Below are 6,644 nucleotides of genomic sequence, written 5' to 3' on the forward strand. Positions count from 1 at the left end.
TTAATCACTGCACCTCCTTTTATAGACATAGATGTAAAACCAAACCAAATTCATTGCTGTTGAGTTGATTCTAACTCATAACAACCCTATAGGACAGAGTAGAACTGCCCCATAGGGTTTCCAAGGAGCGGCTGGTGAATTCGAACTGCCTACCTTTTGGTTAGCAGCTGTGCTCTTAACTACTGCACCACTAGGGCTCCAGATACAGATATAGATATAGATATATAGATATTCTTCCCCAGCAAAACTGTTGCTCTCAGTACAACCACTGAAGTTCTTTGGAGGCTACCTATTAAAATATAAAGCCTATTGCCTTAGCCCCAAAGGTAAGCGTGTTCTCCACTGAAAAGCCAGGGTTGAAAAATTCCCACAGCATCTGAGGAGCAGCCCTCAGTGCACAGTTCATCAGAGGTCTTTAACTGGGGCTTGTGTCTAAATGTCACTCAGGAGATGGGGGGGAACCTGCTCTAACTGAAGCTATGGCTCGAATTTCTATAGAGCAGTTAAGCCCAAGGATTTCTTTCTCAGTGTAGCATGCCTAACTCAGAATTCCAGTGGTGATGGGTCAGAGGGTATTTGCATTTAAACATTTTGATAGATATTGATACATCTGGCTTTTTAGTTTCCTTGTGCTGCTGTACCACAAATACTACAAGTGGGTGGCTTTAAAGAACAGGTATTTATTTTCTCAAAGTTCTAGAGACTGTAAGTTCAAATCAGGGTATCAGCCTTGTTGATTTCTTCCTTGATTCCTTCCTAGTTCAAGGCATTCCTTGGTTCCTTGGCATTCCTTGGTTTGTAGATATCCTTACATAGCATCTTTCTGTGTCTATTCTCCTTTTTTAAAAATAACTCAGAAGTGATTGGGTTTAGAACCCACCCTACACTAGTATGGCCTCATTTACATAATGAGAGAACCCCTATTTCCAAACAGGATTACATCCACAGCACAAGGGCCAAGAATTCAATACATATTTTAGGGGGATACAATTCAATACATAACATCTGCTTTGTGTGTGTGTGTGTGTGTGTGCATGTGTGTGTGTGTCTGTGTGTGTGTGTGTGTGTGTGTGTTTGTGAGAGAGAGAGGAAGGGAGGGAGGGAGGAGGAGAGTCTATATTCTATCTTCTGTTCATGTTTTCCATTATGATCTTTATACAATTGGATTTACACTATTGTGACTATTTATATCCCAACTTAGGTCATCTAGAGATGTTTAGACACAAATACAGAAAACACACACACACATAGTAGCATATCTTTCTTATTTAGATGGCCCCCTTATCTATGTCTCTGTTTTAAATCTATTGATGAAAGCCACAATCATAAAAATCTACATTTTGATTTATAGCCCCTCTACTATTGTCCTATTGCGCACATTTAAAAAAATGTATTTTACAAAAAAAATAAAATCAGTTTTATTGTAATCCTGAGGCTTTATCACCTTTAAAAAAAGACTGCTCACCAGGTTTCCTTTGATGAAATTTTACCTGCAGCATTTCACCAACTAGAAGCCTATTTAAGAAAGTGTATTAAAGATTAATAAAGCCTATATAGCTTCAATGTTAAATTTCAGTGTTGGTTGATTTTATTGGACTGGATTTTTGTGGCCCCTCTTGCAAGGGAATTCATCTCCAAAGGCAGGAACATGACATAAAAAAATAATTAGTATTTCCTTGGCCCACACACTAGTTCCAGGTGCATCCTTTGGCTCCCACAGGGCATTGAGCACTTCCTGGGCTAATATAGTGACCTTATCACTAAAGTTATTTCCAACTCGTCCCAGCCCAGGAGATTCCTAGGTTTGGTAGATGTAGTTGCAGATAAAATAAAAATCCCGTCTGCTCTCCCCAACCTCCATATACATTACATATATCTGGGATTTATTTGTTTGTTTTTACTGAAATATAATTCACAAATTACAACATTTACCCTTGAAAGTTACAATAGTGGTTTTAACGTATTCACAGACTTGTGCAGCCATCACCAGTATCTAATTCCAGAGCGTTTTTATCACCCCAGAAAGAACCCACAATTATTAACAGTCATTCCCTCCTCTCCACTCTCCAGCCTCAGACAACCATTCATTTACTTTCTGTCTCTCTTGTTTGTTTTTATCATAAACGAGATTATCTGATTGACTTGTAAATTTTATTCTGTAGCTTGTGTTTTCAACTAGTGATATGTTTTAGACATCTTTCCATATTTGTTCTTAGAGATCAGTTTTATCCTTCTTAATTCCTGCATAGTATTTCATGCTTTACAATTTGTTTATGGATAAGCGTTTGATTTGTTTCTAATTTTTCACTTTTGCTGGTAATGCTTTAATGGATATTCTTGTATTTAATGGATGCACTTTTGGACATACCCATTGCCATCGAGTTGATTCTGACTCATAGTGACCTTATAGGACAGAGTAGAACTGCTCAAAGGGTTTCTAAGGCTGTAATCTTTACAGAATCAGACTGTCACATCTTTCTCCAGCAGAGCGTCTGGTGGGTTTGAAGAGCCGACCTTTTGGTTAGCAGTCAAGCACTTTAACCACTGTGCCACCAGGGCTCCTCTTTTGGGCATATCTTTGACAATTTCTCTAATACAGATACCTAGAAATATAAGTGCTGAGTCAAAGGGTATGAGCATTTTAATAGATTCAAGAATATTTTGTTAGCCTGGACTTACACATCAGAAGCCATGATTTGTTTCACTGCCATTGACTGAGTCAAGAGCTGGCTTCTCCTTAATTACAAATATCATGTAAATCTTTTACTTACTCCAATATGAATAATGATGCAATACCACAGTTAATAAACAGCCACAAGCTCCCATATAGGGAGCATCTTACATACAGCAACCTAGAGGAATGCATCTTTTCTATGTCCTTGGGTTCTCCTGCACTGATTCTCCCTACACTCTGAGAAGTGTCTTCTTTCTACAAAAGGAAGCTTCTAGTAGAGTCACTCCATGAAGTGACTCGGAGTGAGGTTACTCTTAGGTTCAAACCAGAATTTCCCAGGCTCTACATGTACTGCCAACAATGGCATTTACTCTCATCAGCAAAAGTAGAAGAATGCACACACATTTAGTGGTCTAAAAACCCTTCATGTTTTGGGCCCTGCATGTACCTCATCTACAGCCTTATCCACTTTATCCCTTCAGTTTTTACAGCAGTTTCTGAACCATGCCATATCTGGTGCCCATGGCTTTGCCTGTGTGTTACTTTGTCATCCATATGTCTAACTCTTGCAAACTTTGTTCAAGACTCAGTTCATCAACCCATCTTCAGGATGCCGTAACTGGCCTCCTAAGCTAAGAGAGAGGCCATCTTCTTTGTGTTCACAATAACCTGTGATTCTCCCCGTCATAGCATGGAGCACATTATGCAGTATCGTTATAATAACACCCTGGCAACGCACATGCGCACACACACGGACACATACATCACATACATAACTCCTCCAATAGGCAATGACTTCATAAAGACACGGTCATATTCCATCTGTCTTAGCTTCCCTAGGCTGTCATACTCTCTGGAAGCTGGTTAGTTGTATGGCATAGTAAGGTAGTTAGAGCCATGGGCTTCAGAGTCAGACAGACAGGACTTTAGATCCTAGCTCTAGCCATTGACTAGCTCTGTAAACATGGGCCATCTATAAAAAAGTTGGGCCTAGTTTTTCTCATTTATAAAATGGGGCTGGGGGATAGTGTTTACCTTATAAGGTTGTTGTAAAAATAATCAAGTAATGTGCTTAGCAAAGGAACATAGTAAGGGCTCAATAAATGATGCTTTATGAAAATCAGGGGATTGACATTATATATAATGCTCCCTAAGTGCCCACAGCAAATGGGAAGAGAGAAACTCCATGGAAAAGCCTTCTATGTAGGACACGTGTCTGCCGGCCCCCATGCTCTGTGTGTCCCCATGCTCTGTGTCCTGGCGGCTGGCTCCTATGGTGAGGCTCCGTCCTTCCCCAGCCAGATGGGCGCTGTGTGTGCATCTTCCTCTTTAAAGGTCTTAGCGCCAGTATCTGAGGATCAGTACCTCTGCCTGAAGTTATCAGAATCAACAAAACAATGACTGCATTAGAAAGTACTTGGATACCATTCAGGGTTTTTATTTTTTTATTATTATTGAAGATATACACAGCAAAACATACACCAATTCAACAACTTCTACATGTACAATTTAGTGACATTGTTTACATTCTTCGAGTTGTGCAACCATTCTCACCCTCCTTTTCCTAATTTTTCTCCACCATTGACATTTTGATTTTATTCTTCCATGATATTGAAAAGCAACAGCACTTAATTTTACTTAGCAAAAGTCAAAAATAAAGTTCCTCATACTTTGAAGAGCTTCTTCCAGTCCAGCAAACCTTGTTGGAAATCTTCCTCCTCCTTCAAGGAAGGGGTGTCAGCTGCAAATTGGCCAATTTCTCCATTTGGCCTTTAATATATCATGAAAGCAAATGGTCATTAAAGAGATAAAATTTCATTGCAGTTAAGAATTTCATACTAATGATATGACTAGGATTAATTGCTATGTTTTCATACAACTCTTGAATATTAATAACAGACTTAGAAAATTATCCCTCGTTTTATGCTTGTTATTGTTTTCTGCAATGCAAGCAGACATCCTATTTTGCCAGAGGATCTAAATTTGTTTCCTCCAATATTAAGCTATCTTTTCTCAGTCTTATTTCCCCCCATATTTGTGTAAATATCTACACAACAAACGTTTCTATTTAAAAAAGGCTTTTCGAAACACTCTTCCTAGAAAATATTTTAATGATAGGCACTATTTACGTTGCCTGTGTAGTTACGTAAATAATTTCAGGACTTTTGCCAACAGAACTCTTACAATTTAACATGCTTTCAGAAAATGCGAATAAGATTACAAGATAATGCTGCCCCAGTAAGCATTTTATGCTTTGGAAAGAAAATATGAGCACAGAGCTAGAATGTGTGTGTTAGGCCCGGTGACAATAGCAAGGATGTTTATAAATGAAATAGCACTACGAATGGCACCACAGTTTGGAGGAAGAAAGCAATTTGGTGAAGTAAAAGATGTTAAATGTTTTAATTTTCTTCCATGCCAGTAAAATCTTGTAAAACAAGGTGACATATTAAATTTTCCATGCTACGGTGGCTCCAAGAGCCTGTCAAAATTTCCATTATAAACTCTATTTTCCGAGCTTTATAACTCAGCTTTAAGAATTCACTCTGGCCTAACATTTGGAGTGCAAGGGTTTAACCTACATTTGGAGTGCAAGGGAACATGTGTTCCACATGTTTTAACAGTTAAGAGTTTATCCATTTCTTAGCTTATAATGAGTAACCTTTTCATACCTCCTCGCTTGGCTGCTGTGCCTCAGAAATCGAAGGCAGAGGACTTTTATGTGGTAGGTCGCCAATGAGGGGAAAAAGCTACAGATGTGGTCAACAGAGTTCAGGGATGCCAATGATCATTACTGAGACTCAGGGTCATACCTCTCATTCACCTCATCATATAGACAGCCAGGATCCCTAAAGCAGTTCCCTCAACATTTTAGACTAGACTGTGTGCCATCCAAGGAGTGTACTATGCCAAATCTACAGACAAGACCCTGTTTAGAGGATTCTTTATCTTCAGTCTGTGTATTTCAACATTTGTAATAGCTGGTGGATGATGTAATACTGTTTTCTAAAGCCTGACAACATTCACTCTAATCTTGCTGGTTTGTTGTTAAGTCTTCTTTGTGGTTTCTTATATCATATTTAGCACACTGTAGGTATGTAGGCAATATTATTTAATAATACAACCATTCTCTTTACTTCTGGGAATGTCTGCAGCTAAAGAATTACTTTTTTGGGAAGTAATGAGAAAACAATGAGGGAGAAAAGAACAAGGAAGTAACAGAAGAGAAATATACACGTCATCATTTGGTATCAGGTCTTGGAATATCTTGAGGACTAGTTTCCTATTATGGCCTCCCAAAGGAGTCATACGTGGGCTCTCTCAGAGGAAAGAAATGGAGGCTCCACAATAAAAGTTGTGGTACCAGGTTTTCAGTTTTACATTGTTTTAGGAAAAGTGTAGGAAATCACCACTTCCTGGTGTTTATTCAGCATTATTTCACTCCCACCTAATTGCATTACATTTTTATAAGGCTGTCAAGTGCATGTTAAAGTGTGAGAAGTACCTACTGTATGTATAAGCCTAACACTGGTTTCTATTGTGTGAAGGCCAACTTTGTATCTGGTACCTAGAAATCATTATTTATGTTCCTCACAAGGACCCTGCATACAATGCAGTTGTTGCATGCCAAGTCAATTCAAACTCATAGCAACCAGACAGGACAGAGAAGAACTGTCTCACAGGGTTTCCTAGGCTGTAATCTTTATGGGAGCAGATCACCCAGTCTTTTCTCCCATGGACCTCCTAGTGGGTTTGAACTTCTGACCTTTTGGTTACCACCCAAGCATTTAATCATTGTGCCACCAGGGCTCCTAAAAATGCACTACTGCTCCCATTTTAAAGAGGAGGAGACTGAGGCATAGACAGTTTAAATAATTTGCTCCACAGCTAACAAATGCCTGAGGCAGATTTTGGACCAAACTCTTTCAGACCCTGTAAGGTTAATGTTATGTGTCAACTTGGCTAATGC

The sequence above is a fragment of the Trichechus manatus genome, unplaced genomic scaffold, assembly GCF_000243295.1.
Source record: "Trichechus manatus latirostris isolate Lorelei unplaced genomic scaffold, TriManLat1.0 scaffold00063, whole genome shotgun sequence".
NCBI lineage: Eukaryota > Metazoa > Chordata > Mammalia > Sirenia > Trichechidae > Trichechus > Trichechus manatus.